Genomic DNA, 16,391 nt, shown 5'->3' with positions numbered 1-16,391 from the left:
CCTGGGCAGAATAGCATGTGTAATTAATTCAGCTGACAGTAGTTATCTGAATTGGAGAAAATGTGTCCATGGCTGAAAGGAAAGGAATGCTAAACTCTAGAATTACAAAAACAGGCATGACTCAGAAGAAGGTCTAGCACGTAGAAAATAAATGTGATTAACTCTCCCAAGTATTTTTAGAATTATGTAAATGTCTTACTCCACTTGAGAATGATATTTTCATTGAATGCAAGCTCTTTATTTGCCCACTTTAATTGTACATCTAGACAGATATTTGGTAGCTGCGACATAAAGGTCAAATAAACTCCCTAACTTGTTTTTCAGCACTTTCAGCAGGTTTCCTGCAAGTTAAATGAAAGTATCAAATAAGAAATTGCAGTATCAGTTTTTTCTCCCTAATTATAACAGAATTTTTTATTACCATTTTGAGTGTTGCTATTTCATCGGCAATCTTGAAGTAGCTACTGCCTGATGCCTCTGGTAGAGGGAAAAAAGGTCATGGCTAACACTGTATTGGCATCTTGCCTTTGTCTAATCACAGCAGGAGCCATTGGTCTATGGAATGTTTAAAGAAAAGAAATTTGTGGCTTATGTGATGATTGAGCAACTGTACAATACCCCAGTAGGGGGTTAATTAGAAATGAAAGGGCTTAAAATTTCTCTCAAAGCAGATCTCTTTGGGGAGGTCATTTTCAGAAAGCATCTCATTTATGCATCTCTGAAGTGCTTTTTAAAAAGCATATTCTTTTAACAAATGGAGAGTCAGCCAAAAATCAGGAGGATCAGAATAAGAAGAGATACATTAATGAATAAGAAGTGACTGTAACAATCCATTAGGAAACCTAGTAATTTCTGTCTGTTTAAATAGTGCCATTTGCCTATATTCTACCACTGATATTATAAAATAATACTAATTTTTATGGCAGGCATTTTGTAATTGCTTGTTTCAGTCATTTTTTCTGTTTATATTAAAGGACAAATATTATTCTTACATTAAATTATGTTCAGAGTAAGAGAGAATTATATAAATTATCTGCAGAGGAAAACCAGTTAATTTTGTCCTACTTACATCATAAAATGGATGAGATACTGTTGAAACCATGAAAGAAAATGTGATGTTTCAGTGAAGACTCAAATGAATATAGGATCTTCTACTAGCCATAGAGAAAAGAAAAACAAAACATAAATTTACATAGTTTTTTTACACTCTGGTAGCTTATAGTCTAGTAGAAGATATGTAGTAGTTTCAAAAATCATTATAAGATAATAGGTGTCTTTTTTCTAGGTCCCCAAAAATGTCACCTCCATGATAACCTATGGATAAACCAAAGCCAAGTGTATTACTTCAGTAGTGGGGAGCCCTTGTATTGACAGTCTTCTGAGGGTCTCAGAAAGGAGACATCAATGGCAATATATTCAGAAGGTTTTGGAGATTTCACTTTTCTCCTTTTTCTTTGAGGATTCACTTTAGAAATTTATAATTTTAAGTACCTTCTTCTCTCTTTGAAATGTATATAAATCCTTTTGAAGACTAGATTGGCATTTTGTTGGTTTATAGCCTCGGGATGTCTTTCTCAAAAACTTGAAGATTGTTTCTTTGAAATGTAATCGTCAAGAGAGATAGCACCCCTAACTCCCAGTTTCTTTGGGAAGATAGGATGCCCTATTTCTGTGGGCATTTCACTCTGAGATGCTAAACTACTTCCTATCATAAATATATGATAAGTTTTTTGTCTTTTGAATAAAGCTAATTAATTCACACAGATGGAGATCAGCGTAATAAGTCAAAGCTAAAATGAACTATGTGTGATAAATGGTGCTGTCAATTCTCTGACTTGAGGACTACTTATCACTTATCTTGAAAACCTGTAAGTAATAGGTCGTATCTGCATGCTTGTGTAAAAGTGTGAGACTTATTTTTGTCTTTGAAATCTCTTAGCAGATTGCTTGTAATGAACATCACACTCTGGTTTAATTAATGTTTACTCAATAATAAACCTGTTCTTTTTCTCTACTACCTCTGTGGAAAGAATTTCTGGGTTGGGAGACTTTGTTTTTAATTCTGTTTCCCAACACTGTTTGGGACTGGGCAAAATTTGTTCTGTGATAATTTAAGATTGGTGGGCACAGGGAGAGAAAGGTTTTAAGTGAATCTTGAAAAGTAAAGATTTATTTGTTCAGCTAAATAGAGAAATATTATTCTGAGAAGGAGCTATGAGTAAGTAGCATAGTCCATTGTTCAGATAAACAGATTTTTAGTAAGTTCCTAAAGCAATGAATAAAATTACTATAACTTCATTTCCATGGATAAATTTTTTCTGGAGTATTCAATTCATGTTAATTGCAGGCAACAGAATATTAAATTCATGTTAGTGTAAAAAACAAGCTGTGGGGCTGTAAATGGTTTTAATTCTCATGTGGAAACTTGCCATTTCAATGATATAAGCCAACTGTTGTTGGTGTTCAGAATAAAGAGGCATCGTATTTTAGTTGTGACAAGAGAAGGCATGTTCATGATTCTTGTAATTCATGACTGCTTGAAGACAAGAAAGAATTTCAATAAAAGGGCATGAGTAGCAAAGATGTTCTAGCTAGGATTGATTGAATAGGATACAGAACTATCATCTTGGGTAAAGCAAGGGAACCTGAATATGTAGCTCCATTGATAAGTAGCCAGAGATGAGGCTGAGAGAAAAATAGGGGAGAGATTCAGAGGAACTGATTGTTGACGTTAGGTTTCTACTTGGTAGGAATCAGGGAAAGAAAATCAAATTCATCACTGATTTAATAAAGACATGTCAATTCAGTGATATCTCTAGAGAAAATATAACAGTTAGAAGGTTTTAGAAACAAGATATATTATTATTATTGACTTTAATTATCCAGTATCAAAAGATGTCTGGGACTTCCCTGGCAGTCCAGCAGTTAAGACTTTGCCTTCCATTTCAGGGCATGCAGGTTTCATCCCTGGTTCATGCCTCCTGACCAAAAAATAAACATACAACAGAAGCAATCTTTTAACAAATTCAGTAAAATGACCTGAATTTTAAAAAGTCTTTTAAAAAGAGCATTCATTAAAAAATAAAAACATGAAAAAAATGTCTGGAGCAGTAGGTTCAAGGGTTATATTGAATGTAACTCAGCTTCTCAACCATTCTAGGTCATCTTCATAGTATTCTCTTGTTCACAACAATCCTATAGATCAGGTATCACATACTCACACGACCAGGTCCAATCCGGAAAATAAAAAGGTGACTTTCTCTTAGTCATTTTTTTCTTTCTTTTTAATCAGGAAGATATACCTTTCAGGAAATCCTCCAGAAGACTTCAGATAAGATCAGAATGGACAAGACTAGGAAACATACTCAGAATCTTGTTGCAAGGAAGGAATATGAAAGTAGGTGGAAAGAAAGAAGAGGGGAAAATTACTCCAGTACAGTTTTCAATTTACATTGTATAAAGCTTCAAAAATGAAAAAAGATCAATTTTGCCTCTAGAACTGACACAAGTGATAGGCAATTTAATGGTACAGTTAAGATAAGACAGAAACAAATGATAATGAATACATAAAATGTCAGGAGACTTGTGGTACTAGGTTAACTAGGAAGAGGGTGGGAAGATTTGGGAGAATGGCATTGAAACATGTAAAATATCATGTATGAAACGAGACAAAAAAAAAAGAAAACAATCAAGGTATAACCCAGTCTCATGTTGTATTGTGGCGTACATTCCAGAACATCAAAGTAATTAATTTTGAAAAAATGAAACTATAAACTAGACATGAGAATGTTTTTTTTTCCTTTGAGATAAGATTATATTAAAGCATAAAATCAATAATGCAAAGGAAAAGAGATCATAAATAAAAAGTATATAGTACAAACTTCATGACAAAAATAAAGCATCAGAAAAAATTGTAGAAGAAAATGTTTTCAAAATATTTGTCTTTTATGAATGCTTATGTACGATTACTAATTTAGAAAGTTTTTACCTGATTATTTTTAAAACACATATAAATGACCCCTAAATGGGTAAAGAACAGAAAGAGAAAAAAAATAAAAAGAAAAAGTTGTGAGAAGAAAGTTACTAATAATCAAGAACTGCAAATTTGAGCACAGTAGTACTTCCTACCATATGCCAGAAAACGATAAAAATGAGTATATAAGAGATGTTAAGAATGTTGGAAAAATAGTCTTTCATATTTCATCAGATGAAGCAAGTGATGAAAACATGCCTCATTTGTAAAAGATGATTTGGTAATATATATATCAAGATATAAAAATCTGTTTTTGACTTAGTCTTATAGACTATAGATACTGAGTAATCCTGTTATGAAAGTATTGTTTTGTATACATGATATATAGTAACCTGTGTCATTTGGACAAGCCTATGGAGTAGAAAAGAAAGGCAATGCCAAGGAAATCTCAAACTACCGCACAATTGCACTCATCTCACACTCTTGCCGGGAGCCGGTGAGGCATTCCGCTCGTGACAAAGGTCATGAGGAAGGAGGCTCGGCATACGCAAAGGCGTGTTCGAGCCTCAGGAGTCCGCCCGGATATTCTCGAGCATTTTCCCCCCAAAAAAACCAGAGTCTGCCTACTTTATTGCTTTGTGCTCTCACCTCTGACTTTACTGGGGGCTGTCCCCTACCACCATCTCGCTCTCTCTCTGTCAAAGAGTTAACTTACAGCTCCAATTAATAAAGTTCCTGGGCAATTAGGAGTGTTTAAATCCAAACCCCTCAGATGGCTCTCTAACTCACCTGACAAGTTTACCCGGACTCCTGCAGCTATGCATACGATTGTTTACAGTCTCCCAGCCTCCAGAGGCACGGGAAGTTTAAGATATTCAAATAGCTTAGAGCCTCTCAGAGAGTTAGAAACTGTCAGAATAAACTAGTAAAGGATTTCATTGATGAGCCAATGCTTGTTGCCAAGTTTTCACATCCCCTGAATTGTATCCTTGAATGTGTATTAATTAATAGTTGGTATATAGAAAAAATAAGTAGTGGCCTTGGTGTTAGTAACTTTAGACCCTTAAGGTAATAAATTCTTTCCTTTGTTGTAAACCCATTACACATCCGCCCTATAGGAATGCAATTTTATCTTTGGAAGATGGCGCCAAACCTTAAAATAATTACTCTTAGAGAAAATAAGTCTTTGTTGATAAGTCCTTGTCAAGAGTCATAAAATGTTAGTAGGCCTTCTGGCCAGAAAATGATGTAAATCACCTAAACCATTTGTATACGATAAATTTGCAGGAAAGAAACCCTGGTTTTTGATAAGAATCAAAGACTGCTGACTTTGCATCCCCTATTATCCTCTATGTGTAACTTAGGGTATAAAAGCCCCTGTTAAAAATAAAGCTAGGGGCCTTGCTTACCAATGCTTGGTCTCCCCATGTCATTCTTTCCTTTAACTTCCGGCTGAAGTCTCCATCTGGAGCGTGGATATCCTCTGAGACCACTTATTTGCCTGGGCTTCTAAGACCCACTCGAGAAGGTGTCTAAGGTGGGGCACCTTCCGCTATTCGAGAGGGCGCCTGCGGCCTCCGTGGTCAGAGCTAACCTGGTGTCACGGGTTATATTGATTTTCCGCGTAAACCAAGCTACTTAGCCTCTTTTCTCCACTGAATTTTCCTACTGAGCTATCCTCATTCTATTACTCTTTATATCTCTAATTACCATTTGAATAGGTCGCCGACACCGTCTCCCCTTCGAATACCCTGGATCAGCCGGGGCTGGTCCTCGGCACACTCTAGTAAAGTAAGGCTCAAAATTCTCCAAGCCAGGCTTCAGCAATACGTGAACCATGAACTTCCTGATGTTCAAGCTGGTTTTAGAAAAGGCAGAGGAACCAGAGATCAAATCACCAACATACGCTGGATCATCAAAAAAGCAAGAGAGTTCCAGAAAAACATCTATTTCTGCTTTATTGATTATGCCAAAGCCTTTGACTGTGTGGATCACAATAAACTGTGAAACATTCTGAAAGAAATGGGAATACCAGACCACCTGACCTGGGTCTTGAGAAATTTGTATGCAGGTCAGGAAGCAACAGTTAGAACTGGACATGGAACAACAGACTGATTCCAAATAGGAAAAGGAGTACATCAAGGCTGTATATTGTTACCCCGCTTATTTAACTTATATGCAGAGTATGGCATGAGAAACGCTGGGCTGGAAGAAGCACAAGCTGGAATCAAGATAGCCTGGAGAAATATCAATAACTTCAGATATGCAGATAATACCACTCTTTTGGCAGAAAGTGAAGAGGAACTAAAAAGCCTCTTGATGAAAGTGAAAGTGGAGAGTGAAAAAGTTGGCTTAAAGCTCAACATTCAGAAAACGAAGATCACGGCATCTGGTCCCATCACTTCATGGGAAATAGATGGGGAAACAGTGGAAACTGTCAGACTTTATTTTTCTGGGCTCCAAAATCACTGCAGATGTTGACTGCAGCCATGAAATTAAAAGACACTTACTCCTTGGTAGGAAAATTATGACCAACCTAGATAGCATATTCAAAAGCAGAGACATTACTTTGCCAACAAAGGTCCGTCTAATCAAGGGTATAGTTTTTCCAGTGGTCATGTATGGATGTGAGAGTTGGACTGTGAAGAAAGCTGAGCACTGAAGAATTGATGCTTTTGAACTGTGGTGTTGGAGAAGACTCTTGAGAGTCCCTTAGACTGCAAGGAGATCCAAACAGTCCGTTCTGAAGGAGATCAGCCCTGGGATTTCTTTGGAAGGAATGATGCTAAAGCTGAAACTCCAGTACTTTGGCCACCTCATGTGAAGAGTTGACTCATTGGAAAAGACTCTGATGCTGGGAGGGATTGGGGGCAAGAGGAGAAAGGGACAACAGAGGACGAGCTGGCTGGATGGCATCACTGACTTGATAAGACGTGAGTCTGAGTGAACTCTGGGAGTTGGTGATGGACAGGGAGGCCTGGTGTGCTGCAATTCATGGGGTTGCAAAGATTTGGACATGACTGAACGAATGAACTGAACTGAACTGATGGAGTAGGAATCATTATTAATCTTTTCTACAGATGAGAAAACTACAGCCCTGTGGGAAGAAATAATCTCAGGGACACAGCTGATAAGGCTTTGGGCCAGATTTCAAAACTGTGGTGTCTGTCTCAACAGGTCACATACATAAATATCACATACCTTGTTTCTCTCCTTTAAATAATCTTATGTAAAGAAACATAGAAGAGGAACTAAAGAGCCTCTTGATGAAAGTGAAAGAGGAGAGTGACTAAGTTGGCTTAAAGCTCAACATTCAGAAAACAAAGATCATGGCATATGGTCCAATCACTTCATGGCAAATATATGGGGAAATAATGGAAGCAGTGAGATACTTTATTTTTGTGGGCTCCAAAATCACTGCAAATGATGACTTCAACCATGAAATCAAAAGATGCTTGCTCCTTGGAAGAAAGCTATGACCAAACCAGACAGCATATTAAAAAGCAGAAACATTACTTTGCCAACGAAAGTCTATCTAGTCAAAGCTATGGTTTTCCTAGTAGTCACATATGGATGTGAGAGTTGGACCATAAAGAAAGCTGAGGGCCAAAGAATTGATGCTTTAAACTGTGAGTATCCCTTAGAACTGCAAGGGGATTCAACCAGTCCATCCTAAAGGAGATTAGTCCTGAATATTCATTTGAAGGACTGATGCCAAAGCTAAAATTCCAATACTTTGGCCACCTGATGCAAAGAACTGACCTAGTGAAAAAGACCCTGATTCTGGGAAAGGTTGAAGGCGGGAGAAGCGGACAACAGACAATGAGATGGTTGGATGCTATCACCGACTTGATGGACAAGAGTTTGAGTAAGCTCTGGGAGTTGGTGATGGACAAAGAAGCCTGGAATGCTGCAGTCCATGGGATCACAAAGAGTCGGACACAACTGAGCGACTGAAGTGAACTGAACATAAAGAAATAGAGAAATTATAAAGGTGTATGTCAATACATTTGCATAAATACTTTTTAAGTAGTTACAACTTTCAGATGAAATAAGCATCCAAACACGAATTTTGCTAAAAATGTTTGCATTTCTCAAAATTGGCAGCGATGATTTTTTGCTTCTGGTGGGCAATTAGACACACTCATATTCTTTACTTTAGAGATTCTTAAGTAAATGACAAAATTCGTGTTCTGAAAATGTCTCATCTGTAGCTATTTTATTTTAATTTGAGTAACAGTTTGGCGAATTCTTGACAGTATGAAGAAGCATGGATTTCTGGGACAGAGGATGTAGGTAGGATGGAGTGTTCAGATTTTAGGACTGCTTGGGGACTGTCTTACTTTCCACCTTCTTCCTATCTCCCATAAAGAAAGTGAAAGTGTTGGTTGCTCAGTCATGTCCAACTCTTTGCAACCTCATGGACTTAATCCCACAAGGCTCCTCTGTCCATGGAATTCTCCAGGCAAGAATACTGGAGTGGGTTGTCATTCTCTTCTCCAGGGGATCTTCCCAACTCAGGGGTCAAACCCAGGTCTCCTGCATTGCAGATGTATTCTTTACCATCTGAGCCACCCTGTTTCCCATTGACAGCCAAAATAGTCCCTTGCAAAGTGCTATGTTTGTGCTTTTTTCTATTCAGAAAGTATGTTGTTGTGTAGTCATTTCAAGTAGAGATCATGGACTGAACCTGTTTTTTTGCCTAGTTTGTTCATTAGTCTCTGTGTTAACTTTACCTTCTCTTAGGCAAAGGATAGATGGTTTAAATATAGATAGATAGATAGATGACAGGCCATATAGCTTGTAATGGCTACAGAGGTGGAGGGTTCAGCCCTTGAGGTCATAAAGGACCTGAGATGGCTTCCTACCCAGCACCAGACTTCTGAAACAGGGAAACTGAGGACATGTCAGGAGTGTCTGAAATAGCCTGGACCAGCCAGAGGATATAGGCTCTGAGGATGAGCTAAAGGAGAGAGATCAGTTAAATGAAAACAGGAACTATGGGGTGGTTGGACCATATGCTCTTGGCATGGAGTGTTGTGAGAAACTTGAAATCTCAGAAACTACTGTGGACAGAGGGACAGAAAAATTCTAGCCGGGATGTTTTGAGTTACATTAGTCCTTGGTATCGGAGAAGGCAATGGCACCCCACTCTACTAGGCTGCAGTCCATGAGGTCGCTAAGAGTCGGACATGACTGAGCGACTTCACTTTCACTTTTCACTTTCATGCATTGGAGAAGGAAATGGCAACCCACTCCAGTATTCTTGCCTGGAGAATCCCAGGGACGGGGCAGCTTGGTGGGCTGCTGTCTATGGGGTCGCACAGAGTCAGACACGACTGAAGCGACTTAGCAGCAGCAGCTGCAGCAGCAGTCCTTGGTATAGGGACCTATGAAAGGTTTTCAGGTATGAAAAATAACAGAAACAAAAACCCAGAAAATATTTGCCATGAAGGTGCTTAAGAAAACAATGAGAGTAACAACAACAAAAAAAGTGCTAAAGATATAGCTCATACAAAAATCAGGATGGAATATTCTGGAGAAAGTAAAGCATCTCTTCATTGTGGATTTAATTTATGCTTTTCTGACTGGTGGAGAATTCTACTTCATCCTTGAGTATCTCAGCAGAGGAGAATTATTTATGCAGTTAGAAAAAAGAGGAAATATTTATGTAACACACAACCTGCTTTATTGGCAGAAATCCCCATGGCTTTGGGACATTTACATCAAAAAGTGACTATCTACAGACACCTGAAGCCAGAGAAAGTCATACTTATTCACAAGGTCATGGAAACTAAGAATTTGGACTATTCAAAAAATGTATTCATGGTGGAACAGTCACACACACATTTTGTGGAACAGTAGTATAGATAACCCCTGAAATATTGATGAGAAGTGGCCATAGTAGAGCTGGGGATTGGAGGAATTGGGGAGCGTTAATACAGGACATGTTGACTGGAGCATCTCCTTAACTTGGGAGAAGAGAAAGAAATGTCCTCAAGTGTAAACTCGATTTTCTTACCTCATACAAGAAGCCAGAGATCTGATTAAAAAGCCACTGAAAAGAAATGCTGGTTCTTGTCTTGGAGCTGGTCTTGGAGATGCTGGAGACGTTCAAGTTCATCCATTCTTCATATGCATTAACTGGGCAAGAATTGCTGACTGTAAGGAGGAGCTCCACCCCTCACCCCACCCTACCCCACCCCCACCCCCTGCCTTTAAATTCCTGTTGCAATCTGAAGAGGATGTGAATCAAAGTTTACATACCGAGTACCTACCTGTTGACAGCCCTGGCGGCTCCGAGTTCAGTAAGATTGCCAGCCACCTAGAAATGAGGCATGTTTCGCATATGTGGCTCCATCTGTCCCTGAAAACATAGAAGAAAAGTTTTCCTCTGAATTAAAAATCCAGACACCTTGAAGTATTGGCAACCCACAGATACCCATTGGCTCCATCAAATTTCTGGGGCTTTGAGGGGAAGAGATGCTATGTCTAGCATGGCAAATCCTCAGCCACCTGTGGAATAGTCAATGGAAATAAGTAGAATAGAGCAGATGAATGTGACCACGAGTGAGGAACCACAACTTCCAAAATGACCTCCAAACTGCCACACATTACAAAACCAAGTTTTTCCCATGATCTTCAAACAACCAGAGCACCTGCATATGAATCTACGACAGAGCAATGCTTTTAATGAATTTAGGACAAAAAAAGTCAGAAGGGGAGATGTGAATAGCCTTCGAGGTAAAACAGGAAAACAGCCTTGAAGAGTTAATATCATTACATAAAATACTTCAGGCAGGAAAAATAAATATGGATTTTTAAAAATCAGTCAGCGATGCAAAGGAACTGAAGTGAAATAGTATTTCAAAACTCTTCTGCCTGAAATGCAGTAGACCCAAATTCAAGCCCGGGTTGGGAAATATCCCCTGGAGGACAGAATGGCAACCTACTCCAGTATTCTTGCCTTGATAATCCCTTGGACAGAGAAGCCTGGTGGGCTACAGTCCATGGTGTCATAAAGAGTCGGACACGATAGAGCATCTAACAAGGAGGGAGGCACATCAATCAATTGATTCTAACAACGTCTTTTAATGTTATCAAGGATTTTCATGTTGATGACTTGAAACTGGCAGTGTTAAGGGTATAGGCTAACTTCTGAATCACTGTCATGCTCTGACTGTATGGAAAAGAGTTAACTTTTCATTACCTAAAGTATGAAATCACCTGTAATACTTGTAGCTAAGAAAAATTAGCAAGAAAACTTGGTTAAGCTTTTTCCAGCAATATGGAATTAAAGATGAAATAAACTTATAAATTGATGTTATATATGCAAACAGCCTAAAAGGTGCAAGTCATGTTCTGAGACTTTACTGAGACCTTACTGAGAACTATAGTTCAGAAGACAGCCTCTCAGTATCTAGATGGTGATGAAGACCCCTATTTTTTTTCCTGTGTGAATATTTTAAATATGAAAGAAAAATAATATTTACTAATATAAAATAATATTTACTAATTTACTAGTAAAAATAATATTTACTAATATAAAAAGAGAAAGTGAAAGACAATTTATGGGCTTTTTTTTTCATGTTTTCAAGAGTATTTGGTCTTAGAAACATTCATGGCATTTAAGCTTTAAAATGATACAAAATCTACCTATATATATATAATATTTCCATTCAATACAATTCAATATATATATGCATATATACACAATGTGTATTTGGAAATTTTCTTACACTAAAAACTAATCTATAGAAACAAATCTGTTAACTCATTTCATTTTGCTAAAGAGCTGACCTACCAGGTAACAGAAATACACAAATATGCTGCTGCTGCTGCTAAGTCGCTTCAGTTGTGTCTGACTCTGTGTGACTCCATAGAAGGCAGCCCACCAGGCTCCCCCATCCCTGCGATTCTCCAGACAAGAACACTGGAGTGGGTTGCCATTTCCTTCTCCAATGCATGAAAGTGAAAAGAGAAAGTGAAGTTGCTCAGTCGTGTCCAACTCCTAACGACCCTATGGACTGCAGCCTACCAGGCTCCTCCACCCATGGGATTTTCCAGGCAAGAGTACTGGAGTGGGTTTCCATTGCCTTCTCCAATACACAAATATAGGAATGAATAAATGAATGAATGAGTAAGTGAATGAATAATCAAATAAGTCAAGAGATTTTAAGCTAATCTGCTTTTAAAACTAGGCCAGTTTAATAATTAAAACCATAGGTAATCCTTATTATAAGCATAAAAACAATTAGCCACTTGAATATTTGTCATTCCTTTCAGCACAGCTCTAAGATGGATTTTGGAGTAGGTGGGAGAGCCTATATAACCTCAAAATACTGTCAGTGAATTCTGACTCTTCAATATTTTGAGCAGTGCTATACTGGTAAATGTTTTAAAATAAGCTACCTGGAATTTAAATGAATGAATGAATGCACATGTTCCTGCTCTGATTGGTGGCACTTGTCAATTTCCACTTTGTAAACACTCCAATGAATGCATCTTGAATTACCAATGTATAGGAAGAGCTGTGAATAATTGGCCCTAGGAAGCCAGTAGGAGCCTGTTTCATATTCCTGTTTCTGAGACAATGGAGGTCCCATGAACATGGCTCCTCCAGCTTGTATTCCTTGGAGGCTGTTGTAACATACTCTGTTCTCTGTATGCTTGCTCAGGACCCATATATTAGGCCTCACCTGTGCCCTGTTGAAACTCTAGACCTGGGGTTGGCAAACTTTTTCTTAAAAGGACAAAGAGTAAATATTTTAGCCTTGTAAGTGTTTAATCTCTATTCCAACAAACTCAACTCAGCCACTGAAGCTCAAAAACAGACGAAGACAATAGGTAACATGACAAACGTGTCTGTGTTCTAATAAACTTCTTTCTTATGAAAACAGGCAGCAGTGCTGCAGAACTTCTGTTTTTGTCCCTGCCAATGAAGTCCTGACGGTCTGCAGCACCCTGCACCCAGGTCTGCGCCTGAAGCTATGATGCTGAGCCTGCCTGCAGGAGTGCAGTGAACAGTTATCACATCCGTGTACATAGTTGCGCCATATAGTCACAGTCCCCATGCCTCCATCCTCAGCTCAGCTTACTAACAGCAGACCAGGATGTGGAAGGAGAAACAGGAATTTTGGTCACTTACCTTCCCTCTATTTCCTTCATTTTTTTTTTTCTCCTCTTAATCCTCGCTAGAAGGCAAAGGCATTATTTTTGTCATGTCACATAATCCTTTACTGAAGAACAAACATCACTTAGCCCACCTGACTGGCATAGGCTTCACTCCACATTGGAATTCATTTTCCTTCAGACTGACTCTTTAGGAATTTGAAATTATTTTTTTGTGTTTATTTTGTATTGATGTGTACTTGATTTGTGTGCTGTGTGCTCACTCAGTCATGTATGACTCTTTGTGATCCCATGGGCTGTGGCCCACCAGACACCTCTGTCCATAGGATTCTCCAGGTAAGAACACTGGAGTGGGTTGCCATTTCCTTCTCCAGGGGATCTTCCTTACCAAGGGATTGAACCCATATCTCTTGTATCTCCTGCATTGGCAGGCAGATTCTTTACCACTGGGTGACCTGAGAAGCTGGACTTACAGTGTTGTTTATTCATGTTATACAACATGGTGATTCAGTTATATATACATTTACATTCTTTTTTGGTATTATTTTATATTATAGTTTATCATAGGATCTTTTATTTTTTTTTTAATTGGAGAATATTGCTTTGAAATCTCTCTCTCTTTTTTTTTGTCTAAACATGCATTTCAAACCCCCTGCCTTACTAAAGGGGTCAACTACCCCACAAACTCTGAATGATATCGTCATGATTCAGGATATAATTTAAAAGAGAGATTAAAGTACATTTGAGTCATTTCTATTAAGTGAATGTATAAGTATTAAGCAAAAATCAAGATAACCATAATATGGGTATTAAGAAAATTTTTTAAAATTACACAAAAATATTTTAAATCAGAATCATTAAAATATTCAAATACTTCAAACTGAAGACCCTATGGGGAGCCTATAAAAATATTCTACAATTTGCAAAATGTTGGGGCTTTCCTGATGGCTCAGTGAGTAGAGAATCCACCTGCAGTGCAGGAGATGCTGGTTCAATCCCTGGGGTGGGAAGATCCCCTGGAGAAGGAAATGACAACCCACTGTAGTATTTTTGCCTGGAAAATTCTATGGACAGAGGAGACTAGTGGGCTACAGTCCATGGGGTCGCAAAGAGTTGGGCATGACTGTGACTGAGCACATGGCAAAATGTTATTTTCATGAGGATTAAGTGGAAATTGAAAAGACAGACTAACTGGCAAATAAGGAAGGAAAGTGATGGTACAGCAAATGATAGACTCTCATGCCAAAGTTTGCCTAAGCGTTTCAGCCACAGACAAGGGGGAATAGCTGGATAAGAGGAATGTTGTGCCAGATGTTCCAATTTCCATGAACCTAAACTAATCACCCACTCTGGTTTCAGTCTATGGGAAAAAAAAAGTTCCTTCAAAAGCAATAGGATTTGTGTTACATAAAATACCAGTTCTTTCTAATTCCTATTCTTAGTCCTCTCACTAAAGTCAGAAGAGATTAGAAATATGCTGTTTGAATTTTTCCATTTAAATGTTACTTTACACAACTGGACCAATACATTTTCCTATTTTATGGAACTTGATATCCACATTTGAAATGGGTTCCAAGGGACAGTGAAGAGGAATAAAGATGTGGAAGAAAATCTCCAGATAGACTTCAGCAGTTTAATTTTGTACTGGACAATTTCCAGAATCTAGTTTTACTTGTCTGTATTTTAGTTGCAAAATGATATTACATTTTATCCATGTGGAACACATTTAAAAACAATATTCTCCTTTAAAACAGTAAGAGATACATAGTATTGCATGCCTCATTGATAGCTGAACATGATTAAGGAAATGAAATTGCCCATGCCTAAATAATTCTTTAAAAGTGTGCCATTAAAAAATATCAGATGATGACAAGTTGTAATTATTACCTTTTATAAAATATCACTATATTTAGAAAAATAAATATACTGGGGTGCAATAGCCATTAGTTTTAGAGACAAGAAAGTAAAGCTAATGCTAATACAATATATGCTTATAGATTTTTTAGCTAGATATTTTCTTAATTAACTTTATTAATGACAAGTTTGGATTGGAACAACTAATCTTTTTATTTCAAATGATTTTCTTTGATTTATGCCATTGTTTTAAGACTAGAGATAAAAGTAACTTCCTTTGAAATATCAATATCAATAATTAATGTCACCACTTATTAGCATCAAATCAAATAAAGGAAGAAACAGATAAATGCAACATTAACAATTCAAAGATGCTACACAGCTCATCTATGCACGTTTTCTTGACTTATAGTTGAGAAAATTCAGACATTTAACTGCTCTCAACTCACAAATACTAACAAAAATAGATATAGTTCATGATTTTAGAATATACAGATGAAGGAGCTGAGGTGTAAAGGAAGATAATGAATGTCAGGGGTAATATAAAGCCAGGAGTACTTATCAACTGACAATGATCAAAAGGAAGTTAGAATGAGGGTTTCCAGGGCTGAGGGGTGGAGGAAACAGGGAGATGATGGTCAAAGAAGGCAAACATTTATTAAACTATATGGATGTCTTTCTTATTTTGCCCATTGTGTGTAGTAAGTTTAATATATGATGTAAAAATGGCTATATTCAAATAGACAAGAATATCTTCAAAAATCCTGCTTGAGACAAATGAATGTTACTCATTGCTAACCATGTTAGCTGTGCCAAGACCAGAAAAGAATTGGATTTGGGGTCTGAACATGTAAATTCAAGGGTAAGTCTATTAACAACTTTAAGCAGATGCATGGATGGGAGGCTCCCTAAGGAATGGAAAGGCTCCTGCAAGTGATCTAGAAAGTACCTACAGTACAGAGGAGATAATACATCTTTTTTTTTTTTTTTTCCTATTCCAGTATCTCTATGTGTAGTCAACCACAGACTCTTTTAACCAAAGGTAAACTAGATAGCATATTCAAAAGCAGAGACATTACTTTGCCAACAAAGGTCCATCTAGTCAAGGCTATGGTTTTTCCTGTGGTCATGTATGGATGTTAGAGTTGGACTGTGAAGAAAACTGAGTGCCGAAGAATTGATGTGGTGTTGGAGAAGACTCTTGAGAGTCCCTTAGACTGCAAGGAGATCCAACCAGTCCATTCTGAAGGAGATCAGCCCTGGGATTTCTTTGGAAGGAATGATGCTAAAGCTGAAACTCCAGTACTTTGGCCACCTCATGCGAAGAGTTGACTCATTGGAAAAGCCTCTGATGCTGGGAGGGATTGGGGGCAGGAGGAGAAGGGGACAACAGAGGATGAGATGGCTGGATGGCATCACTGACTTGATGGAC

General features: G+C 37.9%; 1 pseudogene; it reads left to right on the top strand.

The window, feature by feature from the left end:
• Nucleotides 1–12,967, top strand: part of LOC113897500 — a 150,082-nt pseudogene extending 137,115 nt beyond the window's left edge.
• Nucleotides 12,968–16,391: the final 3,424 nt, after the last annotated feature.

This window comes from Bos indicus x Bos taurus, chromosome 1 (assembly GCF_003369695.1).
Source record: "Bos indicus x Bos taurus breed Angus x Brahman F1 hybrid chromosome 1, Bos_hybrid_MaternalHap_v2.0, whole genome shotgun sequence".
In the NCBI taxonomy this organism is placed as follows: Eukaryota; Metazoa; Chordata; class Mammalia; order Artiodactyla; family Bovidae; genus Bos; species Bos indicus x Bos taurus.
The sequence above is the reverse complement of the archived record's forward strand: the minus strand, read 5'-3'. Positions and strand labels throughout refer to the sequence as shown.